Source organism: Stegodyphus dumicola, chromosome 3 (genome assembly GCF_044657685.1).
Source record: "Stegodyphus dumicola isolate Sdum_Otavi_A_Nest chromosome 3, ASM4465768v1".
Classification (NCBI taxonomy): Eukaryota; Metazoa; Arthropoda; class Arachnida; order Araneae; family Eresidae; genus Stegodyphus; species Stegodyphus dumicola.
The window spans coordinates 53332360-53359066 of NC_140770.1; the positions used below are offsets into that span (position 1 = coordinate 53332360).

The 26707-nt window shown below is 33.2% G+C and overlaps 1 long non-coding RNA gene across 2 annotated transcripts in view; it reads left to right on the forward strand.

Moving 5' to 3' along the window:
- The window catches only part of LOC118191502 (uncharacterized), a 179286-nt gene that overhangs the window by 109732 nt on the left and 42847 nt on the right, over positions 1-26707 (forward strand). The window lies entirely within an intron of this gene.

Below are 26707 nucleotides of genomic sequence, written 5' to 3' on the forward strand. Positions count from 1 at the left end.
AGCAGCTGTTGTCATGGTTACGAATTATAGTCCGCGAAGGAAAGAAATGGCCTTGAAATGCCTGTTCTAAAGTAACAGACTACGGCAATGAAGAGCCAGGTTTCTCTATATGGTAACCCCAAAGTCATCCATGGTGACTGGCTCTTGTATATTATGTAAGAAATCAGAAAAATTATTGAACAGTTATTCTTCCGAAGTGTTTTGAATGTGTGATACGGCCCTTACTAAACGTTTGTAATACTGACCACGTCAATTAGCTTGGGTTGGGGGGAGGACTAAGCGGATATCCTCGCTGTTCTATTAACAGCTTTTCGATTGAAAGACATGAAATACATGAAAATTACATAGTCACGCTGGGAAATTCACAAATCTTACAAAGGTTTTTGTGACCAAGAGTTCATTATAGGTCACATTAATAAATGCCGACGGAAATGTATCACCACTGTATGGACCACAATGGGCATGGAGGCTTAAAATGGTTAAGGATAAGTGACAAAGGACATCGTTTGATTGCCGAACAAATGTAGTGACGTTGGAGGAGCACTATCTTGCATCCATCAGTGTCGTTAATGACATTTCACTGGTGCAGTTCTGGAATTATGTAATTCTGCAACGCAGTTGTATAGCAAGCACTTGCGATTGAGCATGTTTTCATATCTGTGGAAGTGACTTCTTCGTAGACCAAGAATAAATGTGCAATGCCATACCTACCCAATACCTAACAATCACAAAATCTGAATTTATTACTACATTAAAAAACATGAAACATCTCCTTTTTGCAGAAGCAATTCGAAGTAAACTATATGTCAAAATAATGGACAGCGATGCAAACCAACACAAATTTCCACGTGGACAAATGGCGAAAAGACATTCAGGACATTTCATGTTGCAAATTCCCTCAGACTGGCTCAGACCCAAGATATCCAAAATTTCTTGCTAAAATAAATTTGTGGGATTTTTTTATCCTTCCCGAAAGATTTCTTTCAATTAGTTTTCCTTAACACTCGATTCAGGAATCTAAAATATTTTTTAAAGTAACGTGGTTTGATGTACTTACCACGAGCAGTGCACTTTTCTAAGTTAAAAGGCTCGAGGAGCCCATTAGTTATCCTTTTTTCAGTAATAGCCCAGAATGCCCAGTAGATCACATTTGTCTTACCGAAAATTGTAGAATGTGACAAAAGTTTTGGATGGTTATTACCTTCACTTTTAATCTAATCAGTCGAAACACTGAGATGATAAATGCTTATATTATATTCAAGGTAAAACTGCCTACTCTTCTAGTCGAAAATCGAAAGAGAAAACACGAGTTACTTGTTAATAAATGCTGAATGGTAAATGCTATGAGAAGAGTATAAACTTTATCACACGCTTCAGTCTTTTCATACATAATTTAATCCAAATAATGATAGATCGTGCACAATGTCTGATGAAAACTGATTTACTGACAAGCCGACATAGCGAACGCAGTCAGGGAGAGTTGTTCTCATTTTCTTTTGCGGTTTGTAACTACAATTTACCATCGAGCTCCTATAAAGGAGTGTCATTTCACTTTTTTTCAACATTTGTTGTTTTTCCTTTTTTGTCACAAGGAATTATTAATCAATTGAGCCTCCCTCCCCCGAATCGCTCGAATGAGGGTGCAAATGAAATTAGGGGCGCAGTCTCCTGGCGATCCATCTACGGGGCCTGACAGCTCGAGCTCGCCAAAGAATGGGCCCCCTGCGGCCCCATTCTCTTTACGAAGCATTCTGGAAAAGTATAGTTTCTGGCGAGATATCGCCTGTTTGGCACTATAATATTCCTTTTGGAACAATACTCATTACAAGTGCTACAAAAATAATTTAATTATTCGGACGGTATGAAAAGCAACAAATGTTCGCAGTTATTATCAAATAAAGACAGATTAAAATTTCTATTATGATAAACTTTTTATTTTTGTTAAGGTTACAAGCATTTCAAATGAAGATGGTATTGATGTATGCTAGCTAGACTGCTTAACGTTTTGTCTTGCTTAAATGTTAGAAAAAAAAGGCAAAAGAAAATTATTATAGTTGTGCATGTAAATATTTAATATTGTAAATATTTAAGTTAATTTTAAAATTGTTTTATTTATATTAGGGAAGGTAAAACAGATTTAATAGATAAAAGTATTGATAAATATTTAATTTCTGTGGAAACATGCATGAGTAGCATATTATATATATATATATATATATATATAGCCCAAAGGGCGAAATTAATAGCTCTTTGGCATTTTGTCGCGTTTCACTTTTGTTGTGATTGTTGCCAGCAAAAAATATGACCGCCTTGTATTATATTTAATGAAATTAAATAATGAAGAATCTGCATAAATATATGTATGTTTCTCGCATTGTGATAAAACAACGGTACCTACAGCGATCCAGTTTTGAATAACTTACGTCTCCACCCGAATATGGGCATCTGGAAGCCAAATTTTGAAATTTCTTTTATTATCTGTTTCATATTTTGTAAAGCATTTATGAGCTTTTGATTAAGAAACTCAATGATTTCAAAGCGAGCAATGACAACACTGTGCAGGGAAAAAAAATATTCCAGCATGCGAGAATGTATCGGAAAGTCTAAAGATATGCTCTTTTTAAATTATTTTGTGATATTGCAGTTGAATTGAATTTTATGGTTTAAGTGCGAAGAACATGGTATTTAATAAATAAAAAACACACAAAACGTTAAGGGAAAAAAAAATCCTTTTTGGGCGTAATATAAAACATGAAAACTTTCTTTTTTTTTTTTTTTTTTTTTTTTTTTTTGTGTGTGTGTGTGTGTGTGTATGTGGGGGGGGGGTAACTAAGAAACAAATGGGTATTCAAACTGGATTCCGCGCAACGTTTTTAGAAGCAAATTTAATAATTTGTTTAATTATGTATGGTATTACCTTTAAACTATTCCTTACTTGAAAAATATCGATCCCTGTTTTACATGTATGCAATATTATTCCCGCTATATACGCTATGTATCTATATATATATTTAAAGCCCAAAGGGGCGCTAGCCCAGAAAGGATTTTAGTTCTCAAAGCGGCGTTTTGGGGAGTTTCACTATACACAGCGAATCACTTTTTAAATTCTTGCCACGAAATATTATCGCCCTGTATTATTTTTGAAGAAATTAAGTAAGGAAGTATCTGCATGAATGTATGTGTATTTCTCGCATTGTGATAAAACAACGGTACCTAGAGCCATCCAATTTTGAATAATGTAATCCAACTGAGAATATGGGCATCTGGAAGCCCAATATTGAAATTTGGAAGTTGTTTTACTATCGATTTCATATTTTGTAAAACTTTAACGAATTTTTGATTAATACACTCAAGGATTTCAAAGCGAGCAATGGCAACACTGTACGGAAAAAATCATCTTTATCTCCAGCGCGCGAGACTGTGTATCGGAAATTCTGAAGATATGCTCTTTTTAAACAATTTTGCGATATTGCCGTTGAATTTAATTTTATGTGGTTTAAGTGCGAAAACCATGATATTTAATAAATAAAGGCAATAGACAAAACGCTAAAAAAAGGACCCTTTTAGGCGTAATATAAAATCTGAAAGCTTTCGAATTTTTAGGTACCTTTTTTTTTTTTTTTTTTTTTTTCTTTAAAGAAGGGAGAACGGAAGGGGAAAGACCTTTGCGGTCAAGAATTTTGCGCTTTGAGCTGCAAAAATTAGAAAACAATAAACCTTTTCTTTTTTTTTATACATAAATATATATAGCGACATTGGCTATATGTTTTGATACAGCCAACCCTTTGTTTTAAAATCACATAATAAATTTCTACGGTTATCGTTATGATGTAAAAGAGATTATTTATTTATAATGTAATGGAACGAAATTTAATTTTGTTATGCATCAAAATAGGTAGCTAAGATATTACTTTAAGTAAGATTTGCTTTTTTCATACCATAATATAATAATTAAAAGGATTCATGTTATTTTTAAATGGCTCCTTCATTTCTTTGATTAAAAATTCATTGCTGCGATTTGTATAAATATGAATTATCAAGCTATGTGATTTGGCAACAGCTTCTTTTTCTCTCTGACTTCTCTTTTTTTTCCCTTTGATCCCCCCCCCAATACGTGATTTAAATGTAATGAAAACAAAAACAGCTTTTTGTTTAATTTAATAAACTCAACGATTTAAAAGCGAGCAATGGCAACACTCTACGGAGGGAAAAAAACCTTATTATCTCCAGCGCGCGGAACTGTGTATCGGAAATTCTAAAGATACGCATATTTTAAAATTATTTTGCGACGTTGCTATTGAACTGAATTTCATGGTTTAAGTGCAAAGAACATGATATTTAATAAATAAATGTAACACACAAAACGTTAAAAAACATCCCTTTGAACGTAATTTAAAATCTGAAAACTTTGAGATTTTTTTAGTTCAAAGGGGCTTCTTCCCTGAAGGACTATTATTTTCGTTTTACGATTTATCGTCGATTCACTATAAACTGCGAATCACTTTTCAAACTGTTGCCACCAAATTTTAGAGACCTGCATTATATTGGAAGAAATTAAATAATGAAAAATCTGTATAAATGTATGTCTATTTCTAGCATTGTAATAAAACGGTACATAGAGCCATCGAATTTTGAATGACGTCATCTTCTTACGAATATGGGGAATTTTGTGGTTTAAGTGCAAAGTGGTTTTAAGTGCAAAGAACATGATATTTAATAACTAAAGGTAACACTCAAAATATTGGAAAAAAAAAAAAAAAACTCCCCTTTGCACATAATTTAAAATCTGAAACCTTTCAGATTTACTTTTTCTTTTCTTTCTTTCTTTTTAGTCCAAAGGGATTTGAGTTTCGAAGGATTATTACTTCCGTTTTGGCATTTTGCGTCGGACTCCTATAAATGTCGGTTCACTTTTCAAACTGTTGCCACAAAATGTTAGATTCCTGCATTATATTTGAAGAAATTAAATAATGAATAATCTGCATAAAGGTATGTATATTTCTAGCCTTGTGATAAAATAACGGTAAATAGAGCCATCAAATTTTGAATGACGTAATCGTCCAACGAATATGGGCATGTGGAAGACCAAATTTGAAATTTGGAATTTGTTTTATGATCGACTTCCTATTTTGTAAAACTTTAACGAATTTTTGATTAACGAACTCAAGTATTTCAAAGCTACCCATGGCAACGTTGCGCAGAAAAAGCATTTTTATCTCCTTAATATCCATTATCCTTATTATCCTTATTATTAATCCTTATTCTCCTCCTCCATTTTTATCTTTTATCTCCTTAGCGCATGAGTCTCTGTTTGGGAAATTCTAAAGATATGCTCATTTTAAAACTATTTTGCGATATTGCTGTTGAACTGGTTCTTATGGTTGAAGTGCGAAGAACATGATATTTCATAAAGAAAGGTAACGCACAAAATGTTAAAAAACGCCCCTTTGGACTTAATTTAAAATCTAAAACATTTCAGGTTTTTTTTTTTTTTTTTTTTTTTTTTTTTTTTTTTTTTGTTTTGTTTTGTTTTATAAATTTGTTTTGCAGAGTAAAATTCTGTGCAGTTTTTAAATTTAATGCTTCGTGTTAGGCATTTTCTAGTACATTTAAAAGCGAAACGAAGGCTGGCCGCACAGCTGGCTAGTATTTAATAAATAAAGGTAACACACAAACACACAAAACGTATAAAACGCCCCTTGGGCGTAATATACAATCTGAAAGCAAGGAAGACGGCTATGATCCAGGTCTGTTTTTAATAATTTTTTTCTTGGTCTTGATAAGACCCATGCTTCAATTCGTCTATTATATTATCTTTTACGTTTTGATTTAAATATAATTTACAGTACTTTTACAAAGTATTAACTTTTCAAGCTCGCAGGTCCACCCATAAGATCTTGTATATTTTGACTAATAGCATATCGCTATTTATTTTTTTCTGTACATCGGAATTGCCTTCCCATTATTTATTTATTATCTTTTTTACACCTTAATGTGTCAATGTAAGCGGACGCGTCGGGAAATTGGAACAGAGAATTGAGACTAAAGTTTTTGACATAGTTTATTTAATTCATTAAAAAATTTGTCGCGCACAATTTCAATTGTCTGTTTCGGCGAAACGCGTGATGGAGTTAGCTTAATTCGAAATTCATTTAAAAAAAATTTCCCCTGAGAAGCCAAAATGAACTTCGAATTGAGCTAATTAACCATTTACCGCTTCTTAATATTTATTTTATTTCTATTTTTACCTCGATTAATTGATTAGTATTTTACTGTGTTTTAAATCTAATTAATTCGTTTAGCCTATAGCTTACTATTTTTGTTAATTTTCAATTGTTAATTTTGTTAATTCAAATGTTGTATATTTCTCTTTTTTCACGCATTTCATAGCAACTAAATTTGCTTATGTTGAAATTTTCGCGGAGCCACAGTTTTTGGCAAGTTTTTAGCGTGCGTACTATAATTTATCTTTTTGACCACATAGGTCTTTTTTCGTTTGTTCTTAATACTTTACTTTAAATTATATATAAAGCCTGAGTAAAATCTTTAAGGCCAGTAAAAATTTTTGAGAAAATGGAAACATTTAAACTGAGGAATTAAAATAGCATTTGATTGCTAATTATTGAGCTTAAATAAAAGTAAAAAAAGTAGAAAAATTAATTTGCAAATATTTTATTATTAGAAAATATTACAGAACACACAGATGAATATTTGAGCCTGAGTAAAAACTTTAAGGCCAACATAGAAAATAACATATAAGAAAAAAATTACAAATTCTTATAAGGTTGTGTTGAAGCCTTTTCTTCGAATTACTTCAAATATTCTTGTTTTCATGGATAAAACGAGTTTTTGACAAAGGGTGGGGTCGGTTTTATACCATTCATCTTCGATAGTAGATTTCAGCTCTGTTGTTGATGTAAAATGTCTCCCATTTGTATAAACTCTTCTTGCTAAGTCAGAAGTCACCCCAAAGGTTCTCGATTGGGTTGAGGTCAGGTGATCTAGCTGGCCATTTCACAGTTTCAACATTGTTGACTTGGAACCAATTTTTTGTGCTGTTACTCGAATGGATCGATGCATTGTCTTGCTGATATTTCCAATTTTCTCCAGAAAGACATTCAGCATTTGGCAAAAGATGACTTGTTAGGACATTTTGGTATCCTTTTGTGAATTCATTCTACCTGAAACGAATGCAATTGAGCCCGCACCATTGTAAGCAAAACAGCCCCAAGTCATGACTAAAATGCGCTTGGAGAATATTTCTTTTTCATTTCTTATATCATGCCAGTAGAAATACCAGCCATCTGGTCCATCCAAATTCCATTTTTTTTGTCAGAAAAAATAATTTCTATCCATTGGTTGTCCCAGGTCATGACTTTCTGACCAAAGTTCAAACGCTCTATTTTGTGTCTCTGCAGTAACTGAGGCTTAGTCAATTTTGCTGTATAAGTGAACCTAGACCTTCTAATTGTGTTATAAATCTTTTTTTGACAAACTTTTAAACCTGTCGTCGGAATCAGTTTCCTGGTTGAGTACTTTCCAGTAGATACAAGTTGGTAAACTCTTCTTTCATCACGCGAGGACAAAGTTTTAGGTCTTCCCCCCAGTATTCTTTTTACCATAATTGTCTTTCAATTTTAAAAAATTGTTGACTACAGTCTTTGATCTTCCTATCTTTATCGCAATAGCACGACTATTCATTCCTGTTGAAGACAAAACTTCGATCTCTCCTCTTTCACGATCGGTTAACTTCTTACCTTTCGCCATCTTCACAAAGATCACCAATACTTCGAAGAAACGTATGACAAATATGAAAATTGCAGCGTTGTCACAAGCTAGTAGTTGCAATGGTAATTACACGATTATATTATATTTATTTTTAAAAAATGACTGGTGGCCTTAAAGTTTTTTACTCAGGCAGAAATACTAACTTTGTAAATAACCACATGTTTCTCATAATTATGTATTTACAAATTATGTTTATAGTATTTATTTCTTATCAATGAACTTTAATAATTAATATTATTTGAATCCCTTTTATTTCATTTTACATTTTCTCAAATATTTTTACTGGCCTTAAAGTTTTTACTCAGGCTTTATATATATATATATATATAAAATCGAAATAGAAATTGAATCAGAGGGAAAAGAATTAAGAATTTTTTTTTTTTAATAAATGCAACCGTGTTGCAATCATTTGCAACCGTTTTCCTTTACATATTTTTCTCTCGCTTTTTATTCATTTATTCATCTATTTAAAGCTGGCACGGTGTAGAAGAAGCAGAGAACTGAAACGTTTGCATAATTTGAAAAGAACCGACGCGCTCGGCTAAGCGTCCTAAGGGCTAAAAAACAAACCAAAGTCTTTGCTGTAAATCAACTGCAGCAAGATGAAAACATAATCGAATAAGGGCGGGGAGGAGACGACGAGAGCTCAATGAATATTGATTGCGGACGGGAAAGGCGTTGCGGATCGCCACTCAATTAAATCACCATTGTGATCTGAGCATCGTCCGAATTGCGTTATTAAATGGTTTTACGAGCTCCCCGCGCAAGGTTGCTTGTTCACGTGCCGACACGTGAATTCTGGCGACAGTTTATGCGATTATGAATGAAAGATTACAAGAGATATGTGCACAGATTAACCTTTCTCGTATCACTTGCGGCCGTGCTATAATATAATCTTCGCGTGGTCGTAAATGTTTTCCGCTCGAAGTAATAAAATATATTTCTAATCATTATTTCAAGGCTAAAAGAGAACTTGCAATTTGACCTTTAATATTCTTTTGTAACCTGTGGCAGGGACTTTTTTAAACCACCTGAAGCAGTGAGCATATATTTCTTTGCTTCCATCATTTTTTATTATTTATTTTTTAAAAATATTTTGCCGTTTATACCCATTTACACTCTCGCAAGTGCCATAAATTACGACATTTGTTGTCATACTTTGACTTGCAAACAACATTCACTCTCCTCTTCCGTTTTCTTTTGCGATCAACAGCTTTCTATGGAACTACCCTATTTCTCCGCTTTCCGAGGGATTTTTCGTTTTTAAAGTCGCCAGTTTTCATCTTGACAAATAAAGGTTTGGAGTGACAGTTTTTGCTATTTTTATGGTCTAGTTCAAGAGGCAAATCTTATATACTTGTAATCTTCTTGTCTTCGAATAATATAAAAATAATATTAACAAATATATTGTTTTCCGTTGGCTCTACTTGTTTTATTGATAAGCGTCATCTTGATAAACATCATCAAAGTAATTATTTCTATAAATGAGGAGATTTAATTCCTAATTAAAATTGCTGTACAATTAGAATTTAACTCTTTTCATTCTTAACTAATAAAACTCTTAACGGAAAAAAAAATTGTTTCACTACGTCATAAAAATTTTATTAATATTAGATTTTAAATAAATCATTATTCATAAAATAAAAATATAATATTTATAACAATTTAATTTAAAGAAAATCTAAAATGTTTCAGATTTTAAATTACGTCCAAAGGGGTGTTTTTTTAACATTTTGTATGTTACCTTTATTTATTAAATATCACATTCTTTGCGCTTAAACCATAAAATTCAGTTCAAGAGCAATGTCGCAAAATAGTTTTAAAATGAGCATATCCTTAAAAATTTCCGATGCAGAGAAACGCGCGCTGAAGATAAAAATGTTTTTGCTGTACACCCGTTGCCATTGCTCGCTTCTAAATCGTTGAGTTCGTTAATAAAAATTTGTTAAAGTTTTATAAAATATAAAATCGATCATAAACAAATTCAAATTTCAAATTTGATTTTCCCCATACCCATATTCGTAGGAGGATTACGTCATTCAAAATTCGATGGGTCTATGTACCGTTATTTTATCACAATGCGAGAAATATACATACATATATGCAGATTTTTCATTATTTAATTTCTTCAAATATAACGCAGGACTCTAACATTTGGTGGCAACAGTTTGAAAAGTGAAACAGACATTTATAGTGATTCAACGCAAAATCGCAACACGAATACAATAATCCTTCAGGGACAAAACCCCTTTGAATTAAAAATAGAATTAGATGAATGGTAATTAATTCAGTAATAACTACTGAATAAATAGTTCAAGATAACGCTTATCAATATTAATCATAAAATAATGTAATTAAAATAATAATACTAAATCAAAAAACAATAAAAGTCTTACAGGGATTTTTTAAAACTAAATGAAAATTTTTAGTCCAAAGGGGCAATTTGTCCAGAAGGACTATTAATTTCGTTTTGGCATTTTCCGTCGAGTCACTATAAACGTTGATTCACTTTTAAAATTGCTGCTACCAAATATTAACACCCTCTGTTACATTTAAAGAAATTAAATAATGAAGAATCTGCATAAATGCACACATGTTACTCGCATTGTGATAAAACAACATACCTAGAGACATCAAATTTTGAATAACATAATCTTCTACCGAATATGGGCATCTGGAATCCATAATTTAGAATTTGAAATTTGTTTTATTATAGATTTCATATTTTGTAACACTTTAACGAATTTTCGATTAACAAACTCAAAGATTTCAAAGCGATCAATGGCAGCACTGTACGAGGGGGGGAAGTATTTTTATCTCCAGTATCTTATATTTCTACGAGACTTTGCATCGGAAATTCTAAAGATATGCTCATTTTAAAATTGTTTTGCGATATTGCTGTTGAATTGAATTTTTTAAGTGCGAAGAACATGGTATTTAATAAATAAAGGTAACATACATACTGCTACAATTACGCCCCTTCGGGCGTAATGTAAAATCTGAAAGTTTTCATATTTTTCTATTATTAATATTTTTAAATTAAATTATTAATCATAAAATAATGTTATGTGCATAATAAATTAATTTTGATGTAAATATAACATCGTCACGTTAACTTGTCAGTACGAAGTTCGAAACATATCGTAAAGAAACACCCCTTTGCAAGTCGTATTTTCCCTAAAAGTGTTAGTTGACTTGACATTTTTTCGACGAGCCACCTTTAATTGTGCGTTTTTTCCATTTTTGTTGGAACTAAAAGCTCATAAACAGTATGTTGTAGACACCTTTATGCCTTTAAGGCATTTGAATTGTACTAGAGCTTTCAAACGGTACTAGTGTACAATGTTTTAATGGTACTGGGACATTACTGTATTCGCTAATACAGTACGTCCTCATATGTGACAGAACTTTGCAATTCTAAACGTGTTTTATAGATGAAATAAAACGCTTGTAAATAGAACAGCTTGATGTAAAAATGAGCTTGGTATGTTAAGGGAGTTGTAACAGACGGTTTTACTTTGAAGTAAAACTAAGTACATATGTTACTTTTAAGGCATAACCAAGGAAAACACAAAGAAATAAGTGATATATGATTTTAATCACATAAAAAATTGTACAATGCAGAATACTATAAAATATCAAATACAGTTAAAAACAGTTAAAAAACAATTTTACTATTAAAATTAAGAGTTTCTGCGCAAAAACAAGCAATTCAGTCAGAGGGCAGGAAGGTAGATATTTCGGTGCCCAAACTCAAAGTTTACTTTTGGTCCCACTCGGCAAAAAGACATTGAATGCGCAGAAACTGTTCTACTTCATTCACTGTTCTACTAAGAGTTTTAAAAGGAAACAAATGACGGCTTCTTTAGGCTTAGTTGCACTTAAGCGACTAAGCCTAAAGAAGCTGATAATTATTGCTTAAATTAATTATAAGCTTAAAGCTAATTATAAGCTTAAATTGCTGATAATTCTACAACTATTGCATGCACATTAATGAAGGCATAAAAACCTTAACCGGAACATGAGAACAACATAATTCAATCACTTTTAAAGCAAAAAATGCACAATTTACCAACACAGAAAAACAAAAATACTGAGCTCAGCGAGCCGGGTAACGGAATGGATGTATGCATGCATATGTATACTTTTAGTGCAGCCGATTGCAACCAGAAAGAAAGGTGCACAACTACATATTATAGCATTCCCATACACAAAATTTCAACTTTTTGAAGAAACTTATTTATGAGTTATGCGAGATATATGCATGTCTACATACAAAAAAAGAGTTGTTTATTCTATCCATGCAAACAGATGTTACGCAAAAACATCATCAAAATAGCGGTCAAAATGGATGTTTTCGTTGAAATATGATTTACTTCGTATAGCGAAGTAAAAAAGTCATTGATTATAATTGAACATCTATGGTGATGCGCACACTTTCCGTTAAACTTGGATGCTGTAACAGGATTCATGAAACAAGGAAATACGATCATTTTGAGTTTAGTCGTTAACTCACTGAAACAGCAAATTCAATATTGAAAATCAAAAAACTGGCATAGCGTCATACAATAAAAATATTCGAGAAGAAATTCTGCAATTTGCGATGTAAAATTTGCAAGCAACAGCAAACGTAAAAAGTTGTCCTCATAAGACACGATAACTTATCTTGAAATGTCTAAAGTGTCGAAAACTTTGCCATTTAGAGCTTTCTGAGCACTGTTACGTACCATATAACTGTATAACATGGGCGTTTATAATCTAATCATCAGCTGTCATCGTGCTCGTAAAACGATATCAAATTTTCCGTTCTTATCGTCGTAACATGCGTTTTGACGCGACCAAAATCACTGAAAGATGGATTGATTGGCAACGCTGTTATCTTTTAGCTTACCTGGAAACATAAATTCTTTTTTTTACCATGTATGCATTTTTTATCTCCTGTTCTTTTCAATTTCCATACACTGGAAAGACCAGTTTAAGAAACAAAATTAAATGAGTAAGTCTGCCTAAATATTATAAATGCACTGGTGCATGTCATTTGAACAAATGATCTAAGCCAATGGTTTTCATCCTTTTTACCGTTGCTAAAAGATCCCAGCCAGATTTAGACTTGATAAACAGTTTGAGATATGAGGCCCTTTAAAAGTCTGTTATAATATATTTTAATATTATTTATACTATATTTTAATCTTTTTGGGAACCCCCCAAGAAACCCCTATGTAGCTTATACATTAATCGGGCCCTGTTCGCCCCCCTCGTCCTTCCCAAAACATGAAAAATACGTATATGCATTTATTAAGATTTCGATTTCTTTTAACGTGTTTTATAAATTAAACAACAAAATGTATAGATATTACCAAAACTTTAAAAAATAATAATATAATACAGGGAATACAATACTTGAAATATAATACAGGGCGATAATATTTGGTGGGAACAGTTTGAAAAATGAAACGGATATTCAGAGTAATTCGACGCAAAATCGCACAACGAAAACAATAGTTCCTCAGAGACAAAGCCCCTTTGGACTAATAAAAAATAGTGTTTTATATGCTTAAACTAAAACTAAATACTTAACAGACAAATAAAAGCTGATCATATTCCCTTCCCCCCCCCCGCCTTAAACTATGAAATTCTCATCTGGTTGAGATCACCTGTTTTAAGCTTTGCTTATTCACTGTTTTTAATGCACATTATGATATGGAAATTAAAAGGCATAATCTGTATAAACTTATCACGAGCGCATCATGCTTTCATGATGTAGAAATATAAAATTGTAAATGAGTTCCTCTAGGCCATGCCGAGTCAAAAAGCGGTCACAAAAGCTTAAACCGTTATGTAGGTGAGTGGAGTATGGGAAAAGCACAAACCAGTCTGATGGTTAAAAATCACTTTTATTTCTAGGCGAATTTCATATCATGTATCTTCTTAATTGGTACAACAGTAGGGGGCTATAAGTGTCTCACTTTATATACCTAGATTATATTGTTACAATAAAGGAAGATGCTGAGCGGTTAATTACATGCTTACGGAGCTACAGCAGGCGGGAAAGTGATATTGTTACGAATTGTACAGGCGCGGTGAGACAGCTTCCCCGCAAAGCAGTTTTAGGGTTGCCATAAAATGGCAAGGCAGTGTTGCCATACTTGGTGAGAAATCGCCCATTTGGCGACAAAATTGGCGATACGCCATGGACAGATGGAGAACCTTCTGGAACGAATTCTTACCAGTTTAGCCCAGAATGTTCTCGAACACGAGCCGAAAGCTATATAAACTCTGCTGGTCCGCAGTCAGTGTGTGCGCCTCATCTGGAGTGCGAGATAGTATCGAGTTGGTGTCTCGTCGATCGCGTTGACAGCCGGGCATTGAGTGCCGAGTGGGTCGTCGAGGGCACTGAAAGAGTCTCGTAGTGTATCGCGGTATCGCGTAGTGTAGTGTCGAGAGAGCGTGTTGAGCTCCGAGAACGACTGAACCGAAGAGTCAGGAGCTGTGCTCTGCGTGTCCTCGAGTGCATCGCGAGTTGCAGCGTGTGGAGTCTGGAGAGTAAGTGGAGTTCCGAGAAATACCAAGCAGATTCGGGAGCTGTACTCCGGTGCTTTGCAATGAAGCTGTCTCCACCGTGATAGCCTGATAACCTGAAGGCTGTGTCGCTGATCGTGTCAGCGTGTTATAGTAGATCTTCGACGACTGTAAAACGTGACTTTGGAGCTGTCCTGATCAGTATTGGTTAAATAGGGAGTGTTTCGATACTTCATCAAGTGTCGTCGTTATTCATTCCAAATCTACAAACCCCGTATGAACGCAAAGGAAGAAAATAACGTAACAACTGGTGTCAGAAGTAAGAAAGAACGCAATGATATCTATTGCACAGCTGGAGCATTTACAGCTTGTTATCTTTGTTTGAATTTTTAACGACGATTGGGCAAGAGCTTTCGCATTGCGGTTCAGTGCAGTGAAAAAATGACGTCAGTGAAGCAGTATAGATGCTTTGAAGAGGGTTGTATATAAATTAAAGTTAGAAATTTAAAGGGCTCTTGCCAATTAAATTAGTAATTTGTTAATAATTTTCCTTCATATTTTTGCATCTTACGTACCTTTTTACACGTATTTATATCTAACATACATTTTATATCTTTCATACATTGTATATTTTACATATATATATTTACATGTATATATTAGAGCGCCCTTGACAAATACGAACAGAAACCAGGTTATGCTTTTGACATTTCAATTTGACTGTTCCATTTCGTTATTTATATGCCGTTATATGTATTATTTCGTTATTTTTGATTTTATTATTCTGATATAAAACTGTAGATGAATTTTGTAAAGAGAATTATTTAACATCTCGTTCCCATTAAACTAAACTATAAATTAGTTTTCTCTTCTTAGTTCATTAATGATTTTGTGAGTTTTATTTTTTTATTTTCATCTTTTTAATCTCAATGGTACGCTGTTAATCAAATTACTTACTTGAGAAAAATTTTTCAACAATCAGTAATCTTCCTTTTCTTCCAATGATTCTGTTCTATCACATGGTCGAAAAATTTCAACGATTGTCCCAAAGAATCAGAAATTACGTTAAATTATCATAAAAACTTCATTTAAAAGAAATTTTTCGCTCTGTCCGATAGTGTAAACAGTATAATCCCGAGACTTTTATTAGTTTGGTTATTTAACAAAGATACGTGAGATGAACTATTGTAATATTAAATTTTAAAAAATCTAAATTAAATTTTGAAAAACTTGCTGCAATGCATTGTATGTCAATCATTCATAATGAGAATGTTTGCAAGATTGGAAATCGGTACTTTATCAACGAATAGTTTTAAAACTGTTGGCAAAGTTTTGTCCACAGTGACAAACACTATGAGTGACTTAAATAAAAACTTATTAAAATTCTAGAAAGTCGCGTAATTAATATTTTTAAATAATTCTTGTTTCAAAAGAGGTTGATGAGTGTGTTTCATAATCTTTGAAAATTTCAAATATTTTTAATAGCTACACTTTTGGATGTCAGAATTTTAAAATCCCTCAAAGGAATGTTAAATTACGTACTACTATAAAAATATATAAATTAAATTTAAAATGAAATACTGAGAAAGATGTATCTAAACTTAAGAAATGAAAAAACGTTAAAAATGGAGAGGTAGATTTCACTGAAAATAACTTTAAATGCTTATGGTTTTTCTTGTTTTTAAGGTATGGAATAGTATGGTGTAATCACATCATAATTTTGAAACTGAAGATCGGATATTTCCTCTACTGTTTCTTTTTGTAGCATATTAAAAAACAATGTAATGTGGACACCACATGACGTTCTTGTAAGACTTCTTATATATTCTTTTTAGAACAACAATAAGCTGATATTGAATATGGTTGGATAGTTACATCAATAAATTATGTTAAAAATATTGTTAGGTATTTATTATTAGATTAATTACATAAATAAATTGCTATTAAATTGTATACTCGTATGTAGTTAAATTTCGTTATTTGTCTTTTTTTTTTTTTTTTTTTTTTTTTTAATCTGACATTGCCCAAACATGAATATTTTCATCATTTAAAACACTTTTGTAATTGGAAGTACACTGCTTTTATTTTGTAATCGATGGGTACAAAATAAATCGGGCAAGGGGGTCGGTATATATATATATATATATATATATATATATATATATATAATGTTGTATGATCTTAAATGCATTTAGTGCGAAAACAAGTTACTACTACTTGCGCAATTGCTGCGAAGTAAGTTAATAATAATTTATTTCCTAAACAATATTGATTAATTGATTATATTATCTCCTAAGTTTAATTAAAGTAGAAATATTTTAAAAGAGTGAATCCATACTAGTAAGTTATGTTTTGAAGTAACTTGAAAGTAAAATGTTAAATCATCATGAAGAACAAAATTTCAATTGTAAAAGGAAAAATTAAATTAAATGCATGTAATCATTGTCATTGATCGGAAATTAGTTGACTTTTCAAGGGGAACAAACCAACTCCCGTTCAATGAACAATAATTAAAAAATAAATACGTAAATACGAAGGTGTTTCGTCTTTACTCGAGTAATAAGGTCAAGCCAAACCGGCATAGACACACACACACACACACACACACACACATATATATATATATATATATATTATAAACCAGGTTGTAAGTACATAAAAAATAATAAAAAAAAGGGAGGTGCACAACTAGACGTTGTAGCGATTCCATATACAAAATCTCAACGTTCTATGGTTAAGGGTTTTTGAATTATGCGAGATACATACATCTGTTCGAACGTACGTCACAAAAAAAATCCCTTTTTAATCCATTTTAAATCAATTTTACAAAAGCAGGTTCTTTATTATTTAATTTCTTTAAATATAATGTAGGGTTCTAATATTTGGTGGCAACAGTTTGAAAAGTTGAAACGCCGTTTATAGGGAACCAACGCAAAATGTCAAAACGAAATGAATAGCCCTTCTGGGGAAATTGCCCCTTTGGTCTAAAAAATAGGAAATTATATATTTAAAAAAAAAAAAAAAAAAAAAAAAAAAAAAAAAAAAAAAAAACTTAAACAAGTACACGCAGAGTAAATTCGGTGGAAAAACTTAGTACTTAATTTATTAAAATAAATACGTAAGAGGAAGTTTATGATTTTTAACTACGTTCATTTACTGGAATAGAACACTAAATGTAACCTGAATGAATAATAGCTATGAATGTTACGATTTAAATTATGAATAATGATCTATTTAACTATAACCTCGCAACATTCATTTTGCTACAGATTAAATTTCGACGTAACTGAATTTAAATACCATTTCAAGATTTCGAATGAGAATGTCAACTTGTTATTTTGACTCACATTACATGCTGGTTAAATCCCAACAGACGAGAATACCGGACACGGTCACAGACGTGTAAATGTGAATATCATTCGTTCAGATACATCAGTAAGCCACCTGGGGGTCTTACAATAGCCTGCCACGGCTGGTCTTTTCATAAAAGTATCGTTAGGCAGGAGCCCTACGGGGAGAGTCTTTCTACGGCAATCAAGGTATCATTGTATTTCTCTTGGGGTTTCTGGAATTGATTTCGATGCCGGATTCCCACCCGAGATCTATGGTTTCTCAGGAGGATTCGTTCCACGGTCTTCAGGTCTAAAGAAGTTCTTTTTAGAATGATTGAGTTCCAGTCATTTGTCAAAATCCTCTGCGGCTGCGTGTGGTTTGGCGTGGCACTGCAAATTAACTCAAACCTTTCACGAAGGTGCTGTGATTCTCCGTGTGATGTGAAGGTGATTCTCCATACATTGTCTAATGCAAATGAAAAACAGCATTTGAATCTTAGTATATTAGAATTTAAATAAATAAATAAAAAAACACATATGCTACATTGCATTAAATAAAGAAATTTTAAAGTAAAATATGAATTCCCCCTCTGATGTTTGTCTATACCAGCGTTTCCGATCTGTGATGGGCAGATCACAAGTTGTCCTCAAAGCCAGTCCTTGTCTTCCTCCTAGATTTCCAAAAAAGACAAAAAAAAGGTAAATGTAAATTAATTGCCTATACCAACCACACTGTAGATGAAAGTTCCAGAGTTGTAAGATCTGTCCCTGCTATTCCCCGTAAACTAAACTAGATCCTACAATGAACCCGGCGGATTCTCGCACAGACGTGAATAAATTACCATAAAAGGTGAAAATGACCCTTTATTTTGTAGGCCTTCCCACTTGTAGTATGTGTAATTCTTTTGTAGGATGTGTAATTCTAAGTTATAGTTGAAAGAGAAGAATCTTAAGAACTAGATAGCGAATAATCGCTTAAGTAGAAACAACAAGATAAAAGGGTGAAATAACCTTTTATTATTCCAATTAAGGTTTAACAAAACTCCATCTCGGAGTCGTACAATAAAGCCGACACTTGGGCTTGAACTTAAGAAACTAAGAATTAAACTAAACTAATCTTAACTAAAGAGATATAGCCGAAGCTATCAAAATTCTAACAGAGTCAGCCTCTTAACGCTAACTGACTGCGAAGCTATCAAAGGCCTAAAGTACGGCCGAGCGTAATAATAGCTGACGATATAGCAGCCTAAAAAGGCGGACGCGTGCAGCCAGAATATCTGGTATCTCTCTCACTAAGACTATGCACCTAATGTTTCAGTATTAACATGTCTTGTGTATCTAATGACAATGCTTCAAAGGATCATAGTGTAACCAACATACAAGTACACACGTTATGTATATATACTACCGTATCTATGCTTTTGCATACACCTTGTAACATGGCAATGCATTATCTAGTGTCTAACATTAATTAGCTTTAACACTGTATTAAGTACCAAATTTATATGTATGTTTATGTTTTAGTGTATTAACACAATGACTACGTATGATTATCTGGATAAAGGTGGACGTGGCGCTTTACCGATTAACCGTATTGGTAGAGGGGTGGTGCCCACGTCCTCCGTTGCATGTCGCATGTAGAACTTCGCGGTTATATATCGCTCTTCCTCATTAGCATTCAGACGTGATTCTAAAACTACGTTCCCCCGGAAGTGGTAAGTTGAGGTAAGAATCGATAGCAAAGGAAGTATAACTCAAAATTTAACTGTTAATAAAATTAACATAATCCTTACAATTTAATTCAAATAAATAACAGAAAGGCATGATCCTTATGCTTTACAATGGTACCGTCAACTTGCTGTGAAACTGAAACGCAAAATATAATTCAAGTCAAAATCTAAAATAAAGTAGTGCTGGATTAGCACAGGTTAACAGGTTGACTCAACAGGCGTGACGATAATCCGAGATGGCTAAGAGGCTTACTAGCATAACAGCGAAATAGCAACGAAACGTGCCCTGTCTAGCGAAAACACACTCTGAATAAACTCAGAGATTCACCCATTGAAAGACTCACTTTAATTAACTTTAAATTTACATCCTGGCGAGAAAATGTGAGGGGAACTTGAGGAGTTCAGGAAAGTTAACAAACTTAAAAAAAAAAAAAAAAAAGCTTGACGTAAATTTGTTAGGCAAAATAAGCAAAACCATACAGAGTTTGTAAATTACACATAGCAAACTTCTGTCACTTTTCCTTCCAACACCGACATTTTATGAAATTTTTTCCCCAATTATCTTACCTACGGATTTTCCACCCTAGTCTTAGAAACAAAAGAAGGATTTAAACCACTATGAGTGTGGTGTTTGTTGCCAGCATACATCCAAATATAGAACAGCTATTTAGGAATCATCGGCATGCTCATCTATCTCATTAATTGGAATATTAATATTTATTAGCCCAAAGGAGCGTTAGCTCAGAAGGATTATTAGCCTAGAAACGGGATTTTGCGTTGAATCACTGTTGCCACCAAATATTATCGCCCTGTATTATTTTGAATGAAATTAAATAAAGGAGAATGTGCGTGAATGTAGGAATGTTTCTGTATTGTGAAAAAATAACGGAATGTAGAGCCATAAAATTTTGAATGAGTTTGATGGAACACGGCTTCCTAAATTATAATGACGGCGAAATTCTCTACCAGACCCCTCCACACTGTCATTTCGAAATAAGCTTCTTTGAATCACCCTGAAGGAATACTCTAAATTAATGTTAACATATTCCAAATTACGCATTATTATGGATCAGAACAGTTCTCAAATACTATGACTATCTGCTATTATTACAGTTAGCCCACGGAATTTTGCTTTTCATATTTTCCATATAATTTTTTTTTAGCTCTGATGATTTTTGATAGCAATTTTTCCATTCTTCTGCAATAAACAGACTTAATTTTTTTTAATTAGAACCTGATAAATCCACCTTTGGATATTCGTGAAACTTGTAAATTTTTTTCTAGTTTAACATTACGTTTTACATTTTCAATTCCCTTTTCTTATTATATATTTTTTAAATTTAAATTTTTATTTTTTATTTTTTTGATTTGTTTTTGCAAAGATTGCCTTATATTTCTTATATTTTGAAATTTTCTAATGTTTATTTCAATTACTTTGAATTCTATTTCATAATGCCAATTTCCAATGTTTGATGTTTACAAATAGTTTTGAATTAAAGTGCATAAACACGAGGGTGTCGGGGGACAATTACTCGAGCAATATCAATTTTACTGCAGAAATTACTTTTCACTCAAAATTGAATTAGCTAAAATGCTTAATCGGAATGAGTTCTTTGTTTATCTGCATTGGTTCTTGATCCTTACCATTCACAAAAATATTTGGCCTAGCTTGAATTGCCGTTTTGGCATCGCCTTATTACTCGAGTAAAGGACGAAACACCTTGGTATTTATTTCTTAATTATTGTTCATTGAACGGGAGTTGGTTTGTTCCCCTTGAAAAGTCAACTAATTTCCGATCAATGGCATAGATTACTTGCATTTAATTTAGTTACTTACTTTTAATTTATTTCTTTTTACAATTGAAATTTTGTTATTCATGATTTAATTCAAGTCGCCGTTAAACATTTTTAACAATTTACATTCAAGTTACTTTAAAACAATTTTCGAAATTGAGCTTACTAAGTATGGATTCATTCTTTTAAGATAATTCTACTAAAATTAATCTTAGGAGATGATATAATGCGAACATCAAAACTGACTGTTCTAAATTTGGTGTTCTCGCCCCTAAGTTCATCTGTTCTCCCAAATTCGAGATCTTTCCATATTACATAACGCTGTTTGAAAAAAGCAACTAAAACTAAAATTAACCAGTCACGGGTTAGCTGTACTTATGCACCTTCGTAGTAAAAATCCTGCTTCGCGAGCAATTACGTCACTCCTTTTTCTAACTTTTGCCATGCAAACATCTCTACGCTACTATGCCCTCATTTGTTCTTTATCCAACATGACGTAACGTGTATATAAAAATTATTGTAATTGCTTATGATCGAAAAGTATATTATCTATAAAGAAATGATTTTTGATGTGCCTAAAAATAAAGATGGTGATTCGCTGAAATCAGTTTCGTCAACGTCTTCGTCCTGCCTTTTCCACTCAGCCATCACGACTACGCCTTGAAATATCATATATATATATATATATGTCATAATAAAAGCAAAGGAAATGACGGAACACTGTAGATGCGTGATTAGACCCATATTGAAGAAGAATTTTGATTGCGTAGTATGCTAGTAATGCTAACTTGGTAATATCTAAAGAACTTGGCAGTCGAAGCAGTTTTAATTCCATTTTTATTTCCAATTGATATTTGTGGCCACAATCACTTGACACTCTAGTCGTGCCTTTCCACAGAAGATTTACATTTTTGATATTGTTGAGATAGAAAGCAAGCCAGCGAAATTACATCTTAGCACAGTAGAGAGCAAAAGCTGAAGTGCGTAGTTATGAAAGATGGAAGCACGCGAAGAGAAAAGTTTTGGTTTACAATTCGGTGATTGGTTGTCAAGAGGCATCTGGAATAAATGGTTACGTAAGATCGCATGATTAATTTGAATGACGCAATGCAGATAAGTTATTACGATTTTAGAATAGAGAGGAAGAATTAATGTTTTACATATATATATGGAAAACCAATTTTTAATTTGAATAGAGAGGTCAAACAAGAAGACATTATAGTCGAAATTCCCACTTCAAAATGCATCATCTTTCTTAACACTAGAAGCGCCAGAGCAGTCATTTTGACTGCTTTCGTCATTTGACCTTGGATTCCTTAAGAACCCTTTATCTTAAGAAGTCACAAATTTTGGTATTTTCCTAAAATATGCCGAAAATTATTGGTACCAAATATAAATCGAATGAAATTAAAATTAACGGAGATGTTATTAGTTATACCTAAAAGCGCCACGAACAGTCATAATGACTGCTAGTAATACTGGGTAGATTTATATGGTATTCTCGCTCAGAAAATATTTTTCTTGGGAAAAACATCTGGCGTACATATATATTCCTTTCATTCACTGATTATTTACAGAAGGGATTACATTATTTTACGGAAGAATTACATTATTTTCCGAGAAACAATGTCTCGCAATCGTTTTCGAGACATTATGAAATATCTAAGATTTGACTTGAAGTCAACTAGGACTCAGCGTTTAGAAAGTGATAAATTTGCACTTTTCTCTGATATTTGGAATAAATTTATACAGAACTGTGCGATTTCCTATAAACCAGGAGAAAATCTAGTTGTTGGATGAGCAGTTATTTCTATCCAAAGCCAGGTGTAAGTTTATACAGTATATGCCGAATAAACCGGATAAATTCGGTATCAAATTTTGGATGTTAGTCGATGTAGACTCGAAGTATATGTGCAATGCTTTTCCATATCTTGGAAAAAATACATCGAGAAGTGAAACTGAAAGTCTTCCTGAAAGTGTAGTAATGCGTCTTCTAAGCCATTATCTGAATTCAGGTCGAAATTTGACAACGAACAATTATTCTTCCTCACTATCATTAGTTAGAAGACTTAAAATGAAAAACACAAGTTTTGTCGGTACAATAAGAAGACATCGACAAGAAATTCCGCATGAAGTAAGGAAATCAAAAACCCGGCCATTTGAAACAGTTTTGCTAAAGAATGGTGAAACTACGCTCACTGTCTATCAGGGAAAAAGGAATAAAAATGTCCTACTACTAAGTACCTTACATCCAAAAGTGTAAATATAGACTCACAAAATAAGAAAAAGCTTCCAGAAACTGTAGAGTTCTACAACAAAACCAAATGTAGAGTTGATATCGTTGACAAGAAGACGCGTAAATATTCTGTTCGCGCTGCTTCACGTAAATGGCCTGTGCATGTTTTCTACAATATGCTGGACTTAGCAGGGACGAATGCCTGCATTATCTACCATAAATTGTGTGATAAAAATATTACAAGGCACGACTTCCTATTTCAATTAGCAGAGGAATTAAGAGAGCTTTATTTAAACAGAAGAAAAACCGCAAAATTGCCCCAGGAAATTTCCAAATCTAGCAATAGACTCTCGAAGAAAAGACATCAATGCCAGATTGGACTTTGTAACAACAACAAAACAAGTGATGTGTGTAAAAAATGTTCATATTATGTGTGTGGAAAATGCACTTCCAATATTGAAAAAGTTGCGTTTTGTAAAAATTGCGAAAAGCTGTAAAATGTGTTTTATTAAGAGTAGGCTAAAATTTATAATAAAATATCCTCTATTTTTTATTAAAATAATCTGTTATTCTTTAAAGTTCTTCAACAATAGTAATTAATATTCTTAAAAGCTTTATAAAGCATTTACATTTGAATATATACATTGATTCGTTGAGCAGTCAATTTGACTGCCGTTGGCGCTTCTAGTTAGGGAGAAAGCTTGGCGCTTCTAGTGTTAAATTGCCTATTTTCCAGGTTAATGGAAAAAAAAAAAAAAAAAAAACACCATCAGAGCACATATTTCTTCGAGAATCTTCTTTTATTTACATCTTGAGTGAGCATAATAGCATTCTTTGTTATATTTATAAAGACCCTAATATAAAATTACTTCACAGATAAAGTGAGGAAACGTTGTCTAAATTACACGTTTTTTTGGGGGGGGGAGGGAAATGCTTTTTTTTTTCTCTCTCTCTTTTGAGCATATAAACACAAGTTAGGAACATAAATGTGGAAATCCCACCATTCTGCTGAGATTTACGACTACGTGTCTGACTAACCTCATAATGAAAAAGAAATAAAAATGGCTCGAAAGCAGCTGTTTTGGTGAGCATCTTTTGTTTGGGATGGAGTGGCAACGGGCCGAGCGCACGACTCGCCCCGCTTGTGTTTCGCGTTCTCTTACTTTTGTGTCATAAAAACAGGCGTTGCCACCTCTCTTTGAACTCTACAAGCTCGCTGATTCAACAAGAGTAATTTCGAGGTCGGATGTATCTTCCCACCCCTCTCGTAATATTTACGGAGTTGGAGTTTTTGCAACTCCTTCTCACATTCACGCATTTTGACACTTTAATTAATTTTATTCTAATTTACATCATTCTCGTGACTGCATATGTTTGCTGTTTGTCACGTTAGTCTGAAAAACCTGCTTGTGTGGTCCATAACATTATTTTAGGCGAACTACTTTTACACTGAATAATCATAAAAGACTTATCTTAAGGTCTGTAAGTTTTAGTAACAAAGTCTTTTTCTGTAAGAGAGTTTAGAAACTGAAAACGTATTAACGAGCTGAAAACGTACTCAAATTATAGAAATTTATTCACAGATGCTAACTACCCTGGACTGAGAAACGAACTGTCTTTCTTTACTCCACCGCTGTTTAGAAAGAGAGATTATTTGGCAGAGGGGAAAAATTCTATGACATTGAAATTGAAAATTCTATGACATGGCTCACTTGGTAGCAGAAACTTACATTCAATCAATTACAAATATGCCAAGTGAAAAGTCAGTACTTTGCTTCAGGATTATATAGCCCAAATGGGGTTAGTCAATAAGGGCTATTAGTCTCAAAACAGGATTCTGCGTTGAATCACTTAAAAAGTCTGTATCACTTTTCAAATTGTTGCTACCAAATATTACCGCCTTGTATTATATTTAAAGAAATTAAATAATAAAGAATCTGCATGAACGCCTGTATGTTTCTAACATTGTGAAAAAAACAACGGTACCTAGAGCTATCAATTTTTGAATAACGTAGCCTTCCATCCGAATGTGAGCACCTGGAAGCCTACATTTTGAATTTGCTTTATAGTCTATTTCATATTTGTAAAACTTTAACGAATTTTTGATTTTAAAAAGCTACACTGTACGGAGGTATTATCTCCAGCGCGCGAGACTGTCTACCGGGAATTCCAAAAATATGCTTTTTAAATATTTTCAACCCAAAGGGGCGTTAGTCCAAATGCTCTCGAAATGTATGTTCCGCTTGAGCCATCGCATCGATCATCTCTATTGATAAACCTGCTGAAACATTAGGTTATTTTTTGAAAGTAGGAAAGATGAAAAATGAGTACTGTCCTCGCCGGGACTCGAAACCAGGGACCTCTCGAATACGCGCCGAGTGTGCTGATCATTACACCACGAAGACATGCTCAAAAGGCGGGAACCTTCTATACTCCCCTTTTTAAAGGGAGACTGGGGATTAGGGGACCCAATGGCCAAATCCTTTTTTAGTTCGGGCGCCACTGTAGAGACATTAGGTATGTCTACAAACCCGGCATAGACATATGTTTTTAAACATATGCTTATGCCGGGTAGAGACATACGTTTTATACCGGTACCTCTCGAATACTCGCCTATTGTGCTGACCATTACACCACAAAGGCATGCTCAGAAGGTGGGAGAAATACCTTATAAACTATATATGGTCTCTATTGATAAACCACAGAAGTTTTATATATTAAACTTTAAAAGAGACTTTCTTGGCGATCTTTATTATTCGAACCCTTTGAGATTTTTTAAACTTTTTTTCCAGTATATTTTTAGGTGTACAAAATATGCTCAGTAAATCTGCTTATTTTACATTTCCAAGGGGGCTCGTGATAGTGCTTACCTACCCTTTATCTTAATTTTTCATTTCTGTTTCATATCATTCCGATGAAACCATTTTCAGTAACATACCATAATTATTTTCAAAATCTAGTTTATTTCCTTTGCGACAGTCGTCTCATTCCGAATTAACATCTTAATGCTCCAGTCTTCCTTTGTGAAGCGGAAACGCATTGAAAATTCTATGACATGGCTCACGTGGTAGCAGAAACTTACATTCAATCAACCCATGATTTTCCAGTTCCCGGCATAGGGTTATAACGTTGCGCGCCTCTAACTAGTACGCAACCAAGAGGTGACTGTGAAAGCTTGTATAAACCACAGAGTCTTATAAAGGGTTTAAGTCCCTTTTTATTCAACGTACTAATTTACAATTGCGTTCTCTTGACGCTTACAAACGGTGCCAACTCGGCAGTCAAAATAAAAATAAAAACCTGAAAAG